Source organism: Macaca fascicularis, chromosome 13 (assembly GCF_037993035.2).
Source record: "Macaca fascicularis isolate 582-1 chromosome 13, T2T-MFA8v1.1".
Classification (NCBI taxonomy): Eukaryota; Metazoa; Chordata; class Mammalia; order Primates; family Cercopithecidae; genus Macaca; species Macaca fascicularis.
Genome location: NC_088387.1, coordinates 61931286 through 61948064, shown reverse-complemented (window position 1 = coordinate 61948064; position 16779 = coordinate 61931286). Strand labels below are relative to the sequence as shown.

At 36.1% G+C, this 16779-nt stretch overlaps 1 long non-coding RNA gene across 1 annotated transcript in view; it reads right to left on the bottom strand.

Moving 5' to 3' along the window:
* The window catches only part of LOC102120760 (uncharacterized), a 272609-nt gene that overhangs the window by 194677 nt on the left and 61153 nt on the right, over window positions 1–16779 (bottom strand). Inside the window, exon 2 of the long non-coding RNA XR_006691689.2 lies at window positions 13259–13360. This is a non-coding gene — a long non-coding RNA (uncharacterized lncRNA). The remainder of the gene's footprint in view (window positions 1–13258; window positions 13361–16779) is intronic.

The following is a 16779-nucleotide window of genomic DNA, read 5'->3' as shown; positions in this document are numbered from 1 at the left end:
GATTAATTTCACTTGTTTTGAACATTTGTTAAATGAAATAACACTGCATTATTTTGTGTCTGAATTTATTCTGGTTTTTGTAACTGTATAGTGTGTGTGTGTGTGTGTATATATATATTACTTATTCTATTATTGTTGGACAAATCTGTGACTTTTATAAATAATAATGCTGGGGGCATATTTGTACATATCTTTTGGTGTAATGTGTTCACATTTCAATCGATACATACCTGGGAGTGCATTGGATAGATAGTAGGGTAAGCACAACTGGAGTGTGTCATGCCTAAGAATTTTTTTCCAAAATATTCTTATAAGCAGGGTATGAATAAACAAATCAACTCTATTGTTGGCATGGTTAGTATTTTGCTTTGTTTGTGGTGGTTGTTACAGAAGTTCCATTCTGGTAGGCATGTAGTAGTGTTTTAAACTTGCACTTCTCCAATTACTAATGGTGGTCACTTTGTCTTACATTCTTGGGCATTTGCAGTTTCTTTTTTTGTGAAGGGCCTAACTCATTTGCCCATTTTTCTATTGGGATGTCTGTGCTTTTAACATTGATATATAGGAGCTCTTAATATAGTCTGGTTATCAATCTTTTGTTGGTTACATGTGTCGAAAATATCTTCTTCTACTCCTGCTTACATTTTTATTCTCTTTACACTATGTTGGGATAAGAAAAAGTTCTTAATTTAATGTAACCCAATCTATCTGTCATTTCCTAGATAGCAATTTTTGCATATTGTTCCAGAAATCTTTCCCCACCCAAAGTCATGAAGATATTCTATATGATCTCCTAGATGTTATTGTTTTGACTTTCATATTTAGACCCACAATCAACATAAACTTGATTTTCAAGTACATGTGAGGTAGAAGCCCAATTTCATTATGAGGATATGCAGTTGACACTGGACAGTCATTGAGAAAAGGCCTCATTTCCCCCATTGCGCCAAAGTGCTACTTTTAACAGAAATCAAATATCCATATAGGCATAGTTCTATTTCTTGACTCTTTTAGTCTAGGCACACACCAATACCACACTACCTTAGTAGCTGTAGTTTTATAATACGGCTTGTTGTTTGATAGAGTATGTCTTTCTACCTGCTTCTGCTTCAAGATTATCTTAGATATTCTTGGCCCCTCATGTTTTGATATAAATATTGGAATCAATTTTCCCATACCCACAAGACAATGTGCTCAAATCTTTGTTAAGATTGTATTGACTCTATAGATAAATTTGTAAAGAACATAAACTTTTATTTATTGAGATCATCTTTAATTTTTGTCAATATTTTGCAATGTTTTGTGTAGTGGACAAGTAAACATTTTCTCAGCTTTATTAAAAGGAGCTTAATATTTTGATGATATTTTAATGTTGTATTTTTAATTTTATAACTTTTTTCAGGCACTTAAAAATATGTGTTGGTGCATTAATGTTGTATTGAATAGTCTTGCTAAATTCATTTTTTAATTCTAATAAATTATATATAAATATTTTAGGATTTTCTACGAACATAATTATGTTGCCTATAAATAATGAGAATATTATTTCTCCTTATGAACTTTGTATCTTCTATTTCTGTATGTTGCTTTTTGTGCTGGAAGGACTCCAGTACCATGTAGAACAGGACTGATGACAGCCAGCTTCCTTGTCTCATTCCCAATTTCAGAAGGAAAGCATTAATCATTACACATTTAAAATGATAAATACTTCGTATTTTTCATAGCTATTCTATATCGTATTAAGAAAGTACATTCTGTTGATTTTATGCTAAGAATTCAATATGAATTGGTGTTGAATTTTCTGTACCTATGAAGAATATCACATGATTTCTCTGATATTCTGTTAATGTGGTAAATTACATTGATAAGTCAAGAATTCATATTTTCATTTCAAGGGTAAATATTACATAAAATGCTACACACAAAGTGATATAATACCATTAAAGCAACTGCTAAAATAATATAGCAAAATGAATAGTTAATAGTTATAGTAACAAGTCAACAAAGGAGATAAAATTGAATCAGAAACGGACTCATGTAATACAAAAAAAGAAAGAGAAAGGAAACAAAGAATAGATAAGAAAAATAGAAAATAGATTTTCTTGGGCAGGCCAACTATATCATAATCATATTAAATGTAAATAGTTTAATGCTCATAATTAAAAGGCAGAGATAGTCAGATTCAATAAGAAAGAAGACTCAACTATGAGCTAACAACAAGAAACTCATTTCAAATATAAAGATATAAATATGTTAAAAGAGAAAAGACAGAAAGAATATATTCTGTGTTACCACTAATCAAAAGAAAGAAAGCATATCTACATTAATATCAGACAATATGGATTTCAGAGCAAATAATGTTACCATAGATTCAAGAGGGTCATTTCAAAATGATGAAGAGGTAAATTCAATATGAGAACATAATAATCTTAAATATCTGCACATTTAATAACAGAACTTCAAAATACCAAAAGCAAAATCTTATAGAGAAAAGGAGAAATAGACAAAATAAGTATTATTTTCAAAAACGTAAACCCTTTTTGTCAATAACTGAAAGAAAAACTAGACAGAAAATCCATTAGTATAAAGTAGAACAGAACAACGCAATCAACCAATTTGATCTAATTAACATTTATACAACAGCTTCCTAACAACAGCAGAACACATTCTTTTCAAAATCACATGGAATATCACTCAACAAACTAGGGAGAGAGGGGAACTACTTTAACATAAAAAGACTGTATATGAAAAACTTACAAGTAATATTATACTTCATGGTAAAAGATTGGAAGCTTTTTCTCTAAAATCAGAATCAAGAAAACAAAATCTTGCTTTCACCACTGCTATACATTAGTAGTGGAAATCTTCAACAGAGCAATTAGGCAATAATAATAATAATAGGCATCCAAAATGGAGAGGAGAAAGGAAAATTACTTCTGTTTCTCAGACAACTGATCTTATATACAGAAAACTCTAAAGCTTCCACACACAAAAATTGTTAGAAATAAAAAACAAATTTTACATGTTGCAGGATATAAAATCATCACTCAAAATTTAGTTTCCTTTCTATATACTTACAATGTATAACCTAAAAGGAATTTTTTAAATTCCATTTACAATAGTATCAAAAAGAACAAGATACTTAAGAATAAATTTAACCAAAGAGGTAAAAGACTTTTACACTACAAACTACAAAATGTTGCTGAAAAATGAAAGACCCAAATAAATGGAGACATCTGTGTTCATGAATTGGAAGACTGACTATTTTTAAGAAGTTAGGCCAGGCACGGTGGCTCACGCCTGTAATCCCAGCACTTTGGGAGGGCAAGGCCGGTGGATCACGAGGTCAGGAGATCGAGGCCATTCTGGCTAACACGGTGAAACCCCGTCGCTACTAAAAATACAAAAAATTAGCCGGTCGTGGTGGCAGGCGCCTGTAGTCCCAGCTACAGGAGAATGGCGTGAACCTAGGAGAAGGAGTTTGCAGTGAGCCGAGATCACGCCACTGCACTCCAGCATGGGTGACAGAGCCAGACTCTGTCTCAAAAAATAAAAAGAAGTCAACACTACCAAAGTAATCCACAAATTTAATGCAATCCCTAGCAAAATCCCAGTGGCATTTTTTGAAGAAATGTAAAAATCCACCCTAAAATTTACACGTTATCTCAATGACCTTAACTATCCTAAATAATCTTGTAAAAGAAGGACAAAGTTGAAGTATCCCAATTTCTAATTTCAAACCCTAAGCTTCAATAATCAGAATAGTGTGGTATTGCCATAAAACAAACATATAGACCAACAAACATATAGACCAACAAACATATAAAACAAACATATAGATCAACAAACACATAGACCAACAGAACAGAGAACCCAGAAATAACCCTTGCAGATATAGCCAAATGATTTTGACAAGATTGCAAAGACTATTCAATAGGAAAAAAAAAAAAAAAGTCTTTTCAACAAATGATGCTGGGAAAACTGAACATCCACTTGCAAAATAATGAAGTTGGGCTCTTACTGTACACCATCCACAAAATTTAACTCAAAATGGATCAAACTTAAACATAAGACCTAAAACTATAAAATGCTAAGAAAAATATAAGGAAAAAGCTTCATGACATTGGGTTTAACATGGATTTCCTGAATATGACAACAAAACCACAGGCAACACAAGTGAAAATAGAACAACTGGACTATATCAAAATTAAAAACTTCTGTGCATTAAAGGACACAATCAACAAAGTAAAAAGGAAACCTGTGAAATGGGAGAAAATATGTGCAAACCATGTATCTAATAAGAAGATCATATGTCAAATATGTAAAGAATTCCTTCAATGCAACAACAAATATAACCCAGTTTTAAAATGGGCAAAGGACTTGAATAGACATTTTTTCAAATGTGATAAACAAACAGCCAGAAAGCATATGAAAAGATGCTCAACATATCTAATCATTAGGAAAAAATCAAATCAAATCAAAACCATGATGAGATATCACCTCATATTCATTAGGATGGCTACTATTTTTTTTAAAAGGCAGAAAATAACAAGTGTTGGTGAGGACGTGAAGAAATTAAAATCCTTGCTGGTAAAAATGTGAAACACACAGCTCCTATGGAAAGCAATATGGTAGTTCATCAAATATTAAAAATAGAATTACCATACAGTTCAGAAATTCCACTCCTGTCTATATATCAAAAAAAAATCAAAAGAACGATTTCAAAGAAATATTTGTACATCCATATTCATTTCACCACTATGCAAAATAGCCAGGAGGTAGAACCAACCTATGTACCCATGAAAAGAGGAATTCATAAATAAAATGTGTTATCTATCTACACACATGTGCACACACAATGTGATATATATGGAATATTACTTAATATATTCAATTATAACATATATGGAATATTATTCAGCTTTTAAAAAGGAAGGAAATTCTTACACATGCTGAAATATCATTGAAGCCTGAGGACATTATGCTGAGAGAAATAAGCCAGAACGAAAAGACGAATATTGCGTGATTCTATTTATATGAGGCATTCGTAAAAAAACAGAAAGTAGAATAGTTGTTACCAGAAGCTGGGGTAGATGGAGATGGAGAGCTGTTTGATGGGCATAAAGTTCGTTTTACAAGATGAAAAATTCTGGAGATATGTTTCACAACCATGTGAATTTTCTTAACATACTGAACTGTACACTTAGAAATGATTTAGATGGTAAATGTTATGTTTTTTACCATGGTAATAAAAAAAGAAGCACAGGGAACATTTACCAAAATAGACCATATTCTGGGCTATAAAACAAGTCTTAGTAATATAAAATGACTCAAATAATTTGTGAGATGAGAACCTGAAAATTTCTTTGGGGAAAGTTTTAAGTGACAGATTAAATGTCCTCAATTATACTTTTCTTATAATTTTAATAAATTATTTCCTTAGAATTTGTTCATTGAAATTTCAAAATTTGGGGCATAAAATTTTCTCTAATATCCTCTTGATAATTCTTCATATCTTTATTATATCTTCTTGTTCATTCCTGATATGTACCTACCTGTCTTTTTCTTAATCATCCTGACTTATGCTTTATCAATTGTCAGTCTTTCAGAGAACTAACTTTGGCTTTATTGAATTTCTTTACTGTATATTTGCATTCTATTTAATTAATTTTTCCTCTTTTTATTATTTCTTTTCTCCTCCATTTTGAGGTTAATTTGTTGATATGTTTTTAATGTCCTGATATGAATAATTACACGGTCATTTTCAGCCTTTTTTTCTTTTCCTACATGTTTTATTTACGACGTATTTCTTTCTAATTATCTCTTTACCTGCATTTCTGAAGTTTTGGGATGTTATATTTTTCTTATTTTGTTCAAAATATCTTTTAATTTTTATTGTGATTATTTTTAACATAATAATTATAAGAAGTCTATTACTTAATTCCAAGCACTTGGAGATTTTCAAGTTCTCTATTTGCTTTGACTTCTAGTTTAATTTCACTCTAGTTAGAAAATAAATTCTGTATAATTTCAAGTTTTTGAGAATTTGTCTTTACTTGCTTTATGGGCCATTGTAACTATACATGTAAAAGTCGTTAAAATAGTTAATTTTATATTATGTATATCATACCACAGTAAAAAAATACACTATTGGATACTGTGTTCTCTTTGTCTTTTAAGTTAATTTAGTTAATAATATTGTTTAGAGGTTTTATATCCTAACTAACTTCTTGTCTGTGTGTTCTATCGGTTCCTGAGAGATACATGTTAAATCCTCTTAGTCCGATTATGAACTTCTCTATTTCTCCTTTGGATGGTTCTATATCTACTTGAAGCTCTTTGTAGATAGCTATAAATTTAGACTTGTTACATCTTCCCAGTGAATTGACTTTTTTGTCATTATATGTCCATTTTCATCTCTAATAACAACACTTTTTGTTTTAAAGCTTCTTTCATATTAGCATAGCTATACCAGCTTTCTTTCAGTATTTTTCTCTCCTTTTCTTTTCAGTCTTTCTATATCCATACATTGATTTTGCATTTCTACAGGCGGCATATAGTTGGGTTTGGTTTTGTATTTAGTCTGAGGGCTTACATTTTTAATTTGTGCATTTAATCTATATACATTTAGTGCAATTACTGATATATTTGAATAGCTCTATTATCTTCCTACTTACTCCTCTTACTCCTTCCTACAACTGTTCTGGTTTTCTATACTTTTTTTTTTTTTTTTTTTTTTTTTTTTTTGAGACAGAGTCTCGCTCTGTCGCCCAGGCTGGAGCGCAGTGGCGCGATCTCGGCTCACTGCAAGCTCTGCCTCGCGGGTTCACGCCATTCTCCTGCCTCAGCCTCCTGAGTAGGTGGGACTACAGGTGCCCTCCACCAAGCCCAGCTAATTTTTTTTTTTTTTTTTTTTTTTTTTTTTTTTTTTGTATTTTTAGTAGTGACGGCATTTCACCGTGCTAGCCAGGATGGTCTCGTTTTCCTGACCTCGTGATCCACCCGCCTCAGCCTCCCAAAGTGCTGGGATTACAGGTGTGAGCCACTGTGCCCAGCCGGTTTTCTATACTTTTTATATCATTTTCTAGCCTTTTTTTGGATTGATTAAATATAGTTATTTATTATATTCTCCTTCTATTATGTTATTATGTGTCCTTTTAATGTAAGTATGTATATTTTATTTAGGGCTACCTAGAGATAAAGGTATACTTATAAAGTCTGTCTAATGAAAATTAACACTTTCATTGTTACTGTACAATTCAAGAACCTCAAGACGCTTTAATTCCATTAACTCTCTCAATTTATATGCTATTGTCATAGTGTATTTTAATTCTATATATGTATTCTTCCCCACATGACATTATTATTATTTATATAGTTAAAACTTATTTATATTTTTCTACATACTTATTTTTCTCATTTCTCCTATGTTCTCAATCTTCAATCTAAAATGGCTATAGAATGCCCTTCATACTTTCTTTTAGTATAAGTCTGCCAGTGATAAATCCTCTCAGTTTTTTCTTATCTGGAAATGTTATTGTTTTGCCTTGATTTGGGGGATATTTTCGATGAGTATAAAATTTTAATTTGCCATTTTTTTCAATGGTTTGACTATACCATTCATTAACTCCCAGCCTCCACTGTTATTGTTAAAAAGTTAGCTGTTAGTCTTGTTGCTCTTTCCTCTCTGGCCACTCTTAAGATTTTCTGATTGTCGTTGGCTTTCAGCAGTTTAACATTATACACAACTGCTTTGTGTTTATTCTACTCTAGGTTCAGAGTGTTTCTTTAATATATGGCTTGATATATTTATTCAGTTTAGGGAAACTCTTGGCCATTATCTATTAGAACACTGCTTTTACCTAATTCTCACTTTCCTATCCTGCTAGGCTTCAAATTATACGTATATTGGAACTTTTTCTCTATTATTTTTTTTTCTATTGTTTTTTTCTTCTTTTAAACTCAAGGTTCATTTTAAATATTTTATTCTGACCTATATTGCTGTTCACTTAGTCTCTCTTCAACTCTCTATTCATTGTTAATCCACCCACTAAATTCTTAATTTCCCTTTTATTTTTCAGTTCTAAAATATTTATTAGAGTGTTTGGTTTATCCTCCAAAATTCTCAATCTTTGATTCCCCTAAACATATTAAACATATTAAAATCTCATGATTATTTAAAAATTCGTGTCTAATAACTCCCTTCTCTGGATTCCCTCTGATCTGGTTATATTTTATGTTGCTTCTCTTAAATTTTTAACATGATCTTATATTTTTATATGACTTTTTTGTTTGATACAGAACATTGCAAACAAAAAACTGATATAGTCATTTCAGAATTAGGAGTATAAAATTATCCTCCAGAAAGAAGTTACATTTGCTTTTGAAAAATGGCCAGCACCACTAGCATTCCAGGTCACTCTCTTCCAATAGGAGATTAAGATAATTTGAAACTGGGGCTTCCATTTCTGCACGTCAGTATAAAATCAGTTTACTTTTACTCCAACTGAAAGCTTGTTGTGTTACCAGAGTTCTTACTCCTTCATAGTCGCTCAACTCCAAATTCCCCCTTAGCCATATGAGACTCAAGAGTCACGCCCAGGCTCTCCTCTAAGCAACCTCTTCCAGGGTGCTAGTAGATGCTCCTGGGGAATGCTGCTCCAAGTGCTGGGCTGACCTGTCTAGATATCATTCTTCTCCAGATCTTGGCCCTGTTAGTGTGAATGATCTTGTTAGCTCTACTATGTCCTTCAATAAATGTTTGTCACACTTTTTATTCTAACTTTTCTAGTTGTTTTAAGTGAGATGTTTGTCCAAATTATTTAGTCCTTCACTGAAGAAAATAAAACTTGCACAAAAAAGTTTTTAATTTATCAATAACAGTCAATTTATTAATTAAATTTTCCTCATCTCACTCAAGCAATTTGACAGTGTCACCCTGAAATATTTCTGTTCCTCAGTCATCCATTCTTCCACTACAACATCAAAGACAGAATCCAGGTCTAGGAGAAAAGATTTAAAGATTGTAAAATTGATAACATTTACATTTGTCAGCAACCTCACATACTTGTTTAATTTCATGTCATGTAACAATTTTATGGCATGCCATGCTTTAGGCATGAAGACACTTAAGCTCTAAGGATGGAATCAATTTCCAAGGCTACAAAACTATGGCAGAACAAAAGTCTCTCTAACTTCATGCTTGGACCCTATTTCATTAGATAACAGCTAGAAGTTCCTGAAGGGATGCTGACTACCTAGGTTGGAGCATGGTGAGGAGGTAGAAATAAAAAGCATCATCCTCTCAAAGTGAGGACCATAAAACCTGTGAAAGCAGCTATCTAGAAGAACAGAAGAGAACTTTATCAATGAAATAATTTTTTAAAAAAACAGCAGAAAACATCATCCAGCCTCTCTCTTTCTGCACATGGCTAAAGAGTTTCAAGGGCTGCCTGATGAGTCATTATACCAATACAACTAATTGAATATCTAAGAATCTTTCTTTTCTTAAAGAGCCAGATCCTATCACACTACAAGATGACTCATGCTTAGAAGTAAATCATAGAGAACCTTGATCTTATAAGATTAAGATCCTTTGAATGGTCCAGGCTCTTTGCTTAAATAAGATTCTATTTCCAAATCTCTTTATAATTCAGTTCTTTGGCTACTTACAACATGCCAGACACTGTGATGGGAATATAACACAAACCAAAATGATAAAATCTCTTTTTCTATGGAGTTTACAGTTTAGAGAAGGGGACAGGCTTTAGTCTCAAACTACCACATAATTGGTGTGTAGGTGAATATTTAAAAATCAGCTTCCTCCCATGGGGAGGAAAGAGGCTCTGATTTGTAGCATTTGCCTATTTCTTAATCTAACTACTCCCAGGATGACTGATTTTAGGCTCTCAGGGTGATGTCACTAAATATGGAGTTGGGAAGAGATTCACACAATTGGCTCTCAAAAGACAATATGAGCCAATCCCAGTGCACCACTGAATATAATAAATGGAAAATGTAATATATGCTCTAAAACAAAAGAGCCCCATTCTACAAGATACATAACAAAGAAACCAGATTCATTCTACATGGTTACAACAGGCATCTTTGAAGAAGTGATGCTTGTTCTGATATCAGAAATATGAGTGGATGTTAACCAGGCAAGGAATGGACATGAAGTTGAAGAGCTGGGCAGTAGAGCATGGCCCGTGCACTTTTGCCATGAATGGGCTGGAAAGGGAAAGCATCAGGTGAGCAGCTGAGAGGCTCATCTCCATTCTAGTGTATTTTCTGCATTCTCGATTCCTCAGTTTCCTACCACTGGCAAAAGCTGGAGGATGCTTAAACCCACTGGGGGAAATGCACTTGAAAAGACTTGCAAAAAAGTTCCATAAGTTATAGGAACACAATCCTGGGGCTAGCAGGCTCCATTGCCAACATATGCATCAAGTAGGCTGATGGCACCAAACAAGAATGTGGATTTCAAGGAGCCTGGCAGCTTTGCTCAGCTATTCTCAGCCACTGATAGAGCTTTCTCCCTGAAGTTTGAAATGTATTTCCATATTAAACTTTTAAAAGATGAGGGAAAAAATGGTACAAATTGAGAGAGGGAGGGAGAAGAGAAGAGAAAATGATTGCACATTGAAATAAATGTGCTACTTAAGAAAATTATAAGTGCCTAAAAACAGGAGTTTATAATGAAAGTGCCTTCTCAAGCATAACTAGAGCATCACTATTCTGATGCTAAAATACAATAAACTGTCCTATTAAATCTAAGGAGTTAGATTTAATAAGATGGGTAGTATATTAAATAAATGCCAACTGATTATTAAAGATCTTTTTATTGAGGATTTACAACTATGTCATCAAATAACTGAGCAGTATTCAGGTATAATAAGACCCTTATGAGAAACTTAATTTAAAGTAGTGCAAAGAACCAAAAACACTATTACAAACAGACCATGAAAACCTGAAAAATAGATAAGTTAAGAGGCAAAAAACATCCCATCAAATTATTGTCAATAGTGGGGACAGAGGCAGTGAGGGAGGATAAAATATCATTTACATATGAGTCAACTAAGTAGCTATTCAAAAGCACGATAGCATGACAGAATGGTACATGAGGTGTGTAGATGTGCTCTCCCCTAGGAGCGGAACATACTTTTCTTTTTTCCTTTGGAAAGAAAATTAACTTTTTAATACGAATTTTCAGTGGTAAAGAAACCTTTGAGTTTCTTAGAAAGTAGGTTTTGCAAACCAAAGTGAGTACCAAGAACAAGGGGCTTTGTGTCTTTCCCTACACGGACCTGGAAAGCTACTGAAGGGCTGGAGGGAGGAAAGGGAGAAGGCAAGGGGGAGGGAGAGTGAGAGGAGAGAAAGAAAGAGAAAAGGAGCAGGAGAATAGGGCGGGAGAGAGAAGCAGTGAGGAGAGGTTTAGGGAAGAAAAGATACTTGCCTAAGAGTCAGAAAACTGACTTCTTTTCCTGGGCTTATCTCTCGCACACTGTGCAACATAGAACGTGTTATTCCAAATGTCTAGGCTTCATCAGTTTTCTCACGTGTAAAATTAAAGTGTTAGGCTACAATACCTCTAAATTCCCTTTGAGTTCTATAATTCTTTGTTTTATTCTCAAACCTAATCCTTGCATCTTCTGGTGATATTCTTTGGAGTGTAAGAAAAACCTTTTAAAGTAATAAAACCCCCTTAGAGTATGAGAGATAGAGACCAAGATAAAGATGGAGGGAGAGAGAGGGAGAGACAGGATGAAGAGGAGGAAGAGGAGAACGAGGAGGAGGAAGATAGTTTCCGGGATAATAGTTATACAATCTTGTTTTATGAGGTCCTTTATGATTTTTTTGAATCCCTCTCATAGCTGTCATTTCACAGCTTCCTTGTTTGGTAGGCAAGGAGAGGATTATTAGTTTCATTGCATAGATGAGGCAGCTGAGCTCAGGACCCTCAAGGTGCCTTACCCACAAGGGGGCTGGTTGAAGGTAAAGGACAGACTGCTTCACAACTCAGTGCTAGCTTGGTGGGCGGCTGGGGTGGGTGCCTTATGCACACATGCAGGACAAACCAGATACACAAATGTTCCAAGACAAGGAGGCCTAGAAATGTGACTTGGGCAAGACAGATGAGTACACAGCGTCCCAACCTAACTGTCACTTGCCTTTGGCCCACAACAGGCAAAGAGGACACTGTAGAGAGTAAGCAAAAAAACGACCAAAAAAAATTGCACTATTGACAAATGACTCCACTTGTAGTCCAGATTTCGGACACCTTGTCCTTAGTCACAAGTGACATCTAATTTGTCCCTAAAAAAACTAGCCTTTACATCTTTGTTACTTGAGGCTTTAGGTTAAGACATGTGTATGTCCCTCATAAATCTGATCTCCTTTAGGGCCTGTCCACAGACCCCCAGTTGCCACCCAGGAGCAAAACAGCACTTTCTTTTCTTCCCAGAAGGCTTCAGTGGGAGTAAAGAAATTATCTTAAAAATATACAAAGCAATCCCTAAGCATCTGTAGGAAAGTAGTCACCTGGGCTAGGGACCAAATAGGGAATAGAAAGGCACCGAAAGAAAATCAAGGAAAAAGGGAAAGCATATATTTCTATCTCCCCTTCTCCAGTGCATTTGGCTGGCCGGGATCACAGTGCTTCTATACTGTAGAGGGACATCCGTCAACACTAATCAATACATGTGGTGTTAGTCATGGATGATAAATTTGAAAGGGATTATAACTGTAAACAGTGATCAATAGAGACTTGCTGCAGGAGACAGAGAGGAAAAAACAACCTGAAAATGTTACACGGTTAATAAAATAAGGGGGGAGGGTCAGTCTTAAACAAAACTCCGAGAGACCTACAGTGTTCTTAGTTCCTGAGAGGTGGGATGGAAGGGGAAGTGGATGAATAATCCTCCCCCAGAATTTTCCACAAGGCAATTGCTACTAAAAGGGTGCATTATTAATTTACAGCCTACTTGCTGATACTTCGGGTTGGAAGGCACATTCTCCATTAGCATTTGGTTGAAGATGTGTTTCTGGATCCAAGCTGGCACACTGAAAGCCCCCAGAGTATAGCTTGCCCTTTCCCCACACCACCTCCTTCCCTCCTGCCTCTCCTCCCCTCCTCTGATTTCACCGCAGGCACATGACTGAGCAGTGCATTCACAAGCATGACATCCCTCTCTGCAAACAAATATATACCGAATCCAAGCAAAAAGGAAAAAAAATGCAGGGAGCCTCGGCTGCTCACCCATAGATGAATGGAACTATCCGTCTTGTCACCAGGGGTCGGAGCGAGAGGTTACTCTGAGTCTATACCTTAGCTTCTCTGCTGACGTTTGCAAGCAACTTCCTTAAAAATAAAACAAAATAAAGAGTAAAAAAAAAGAATCCTGCCACATCAAGCAGTTAGCCGGTCCCTCCAGAACCCTTCGAAGATCGTGTCTTCTCACCACCTTTGGAGCCACAGCTCCAGGCCTGACATATACATTTTTTTCCTGCTGACCTTTTAGTGTCCTTTCTGCCAGAGTGTGTAAACCATAAGCTGATATATGAAGGCAATTTTTAGTGGTGCCACTTGTATCTGAGTGATTGCACACACTTTACGTTTCTGGCCTGCCACCCCCTCCACCTTTCGAAGATCTCTCTATTTTCTTTTAAGGAAACTGCAGCAAAGGTGAAAGCAAGTTTAACTGCTTCAAGACTTTGATGGCCAGAAGCACCTGTTTGGGGGATTTGTAACTGACCAAGGCCCACCTTCAAAGCTAGAATGTTTCTTTGCTGCTCTAGGGATCAGCAGGACAGCAGTGATGGGGGTGGAGGTGAGGAGGTTACTTGGCATTTCTCCACCAGCCCCCAATCCCCAACCACAACCAAAGCTGACATATATCAAAGCCCCAAGCATTGTTGAAGACTTAGAGGACACAGAGTCATTTTCTCCATAAATTCCGAGAGCTGGGGACCCTGGAGACTTTCACAGTCAGAGTTTCAGAGCAGAGAGATGGGAGTAGAGGGGTGAGGGCCATTAAGTCAGACAAGATACTCAGCTAGCAGAGTCACAAAGTTCCCAAACTCTTCCACCCTGCCACTGTCCTGCCATCCCTTCAAAAGCCAAGGCTGCTGTTTTCCTTCAGGGTAGCTGCAGTTTCCGTCCTGCTAGATGCCAGGATGTGTCTGTGCCCTGGAAGGGATACTGTAAGAACCCACAGAGGCAGGCATCATTTTCTCTTATTATTCCAAGCTGGGATGGATGCTGAAGAAAAATTGTAGCACCCACCACCACCACCAGACAGGGTGTGCTCTTATTCTTGCAGTAGTTCACAAGGTACCAGGCATCAAAGCCTGAAAGGGAGCAAGAGGTGGGCAAGACAGCCAGAGGAACCTCCTGCTGAAGGAGGAAGTATTTGAAAACAGTTGGTCTGGGTTCAATGAAGCTCCATCTTGACTGATCTACTAATATCCTCCATGCAGGGCAGTAGTAATGTGTGAAATCTGCCAGGGGAATGTGGTTCTTAGAGGACAAGCCTCAGGACCACACCCACCCACATGCCATAAGGCCCTTCTGTTGCCAGCCTTGAAGGATCAGGGTTTCCTTTCATTAAGAGACCCAGTGAGGCCCTTTCCCTGGAGCATAACTCAAAAACACTCAACAAGAATGTCCTACCCACCTCCTCTGGATCCTGGGTGACTCCCAACTACTAGGCAACACTGTCTGGGGACTGAGTGTCTATGAACCTAGTAAAAACGACTCTTGAGGGGCCTTCACTGGCATCCTCACCTACCATCTGTGGGTAGTTAGTAGTTTACTACTGGTAATCTAAGATGTTCTAAATGTTTTTAACATATTTAATCAAATTCTGGTTTACTTTTCTCACTCAATGTATAGTCATGTGTTGCTAAATAAAAGGAACGCATTCTGAGATACATCACTACATGACTTCATCACTGTGTGGACATCATAGAGTGAACTTACATGAACCTGGGTGGTACAGCCTACTACACACCGGGCTATATGGCTACGAACCTATACCGCATGCTACTGTTCTGAATATTGCAAGAACATTGTAACACAATAGTAAGTAGTTGCATATCTAAACATAGAAAAAGTACAGTGACAATATGCTATACAAGATTTTTTTTAAATGGTATACCTGTATAGGGCACTTACCAGTGAATGGAGCTTGGAGGACTGAAAGTTTCTCTGGGTGAGTTAGTGAGTGAGTACTCAGTGAATGTGAAGGCCTAGGACATTATGCATAACTGTACATTTTTCAACACTGCACACTTAGGCTATACTCAATTTATTTAAAATGTTTTTCATTAATTATAAAATAACCCTAGCTTTCTGTAACTTTTTTTACTTCATAAAACTTTAAATTTTTTTTTTACCTTTTGACCCTTTTGTAATAACACTTAGCTTGAAACAAAAGCACATTTTATAGTTGTACAAAACTATTTTCTTTTTCATATACTTATTCTACAAGCTTTTTTCTATGTAAAAGAATTTTTAACTTTTTAATTTTTACACTTTTTTATTAAAAAACTAAGACATAAGCACACACATTATCCTAGGCCTACACAAGGTCAGGATCATGCATATCACTGTCTTCCACCTCCGTATCTTGTCCCACTGGAAAGTCTTCAGGGACAATAACACCCATGGAGCTGTCCTCTCCTATGATAGCAATGGTTTCTTCTGGGATACATCCTGAAGGACCTGCCTGAGGCTGTTTTACAATTAACTTTATTTTTTTATGAGTAGAAGTACACTCTAAAGTAATAACAAAAAAAAGTATAGTATAGTAAATATATAAAGCAATAACATAGTCATTTATTGTCATCATCAAGCACTATGTACAGTACATAGTACTTGATAACACATAAATATGTGTTAAGTATAACACATAATGGTATGTATTATACAATTATGGTTTGTTGACAATAGCATCACCAGAAACAGGTGAATGATGCATGGTGCTGTGGCGTTACTAGAGCTATGATGTCACCAGTTGATAGGAATTTTCCAGCTCCATTATGGGATCACCTTCATATATGTGTTCCATAATCGACTGAAATGTCATTATGCAGCACATGACTGTATCTAAATTTCAGTGATAAAGAAAGCAAGGAAATACAATTCATGTCTGGGTATCCCCAGATCTGAAGACCATCATGTCTCTCTCATTGACTGCAGGAGAAGAGGGCTACCGATATACAAAGAGCACTCTGGTAATTATGTTATTATAAGGTTGTGCCACTCCGCAAAATTTCTGGGGAGGTGCTCAAAATTTTGATATGCGCTTGAGTGTATAAAAATCATCCATCATAGGTGTGGCAGCTGAGAAAAGGGTGAGAACTTAGGGATTAGCCATTGACCAGAGCAGCATAGGATAAAATAGGCATCCTCCAAGTGGTCAGTAGGCAAATGTCCCATGCCAGACCTTAGGAAAGGGAGAGCAATTCCAAACACAGACCCATTCAGTCTGTTCTGTCAGGAACCTGTCGTGGGACCCCAGTGTAGGCAAAATGAACAAGTCCTATTATAAGGCCACCTGATGGAGACCACAGAGTCGGAAAGCCCAAGGCCATCCGCAGAGGAGAAGCACTGTGAGCCATAGCCTCCTCCTGCTTCCAGGCTGAGCTACAATCTTCACAAACTACAGCTCCAAGGGCTCATGGAGACATAGCCAGTGGCAACCATGTCTGCCAGGCACCAAGGACTCCAGGACAGTGAAGGTGTTGCTGAGAGCTCCAGCTTAGGTAATTTCCCCA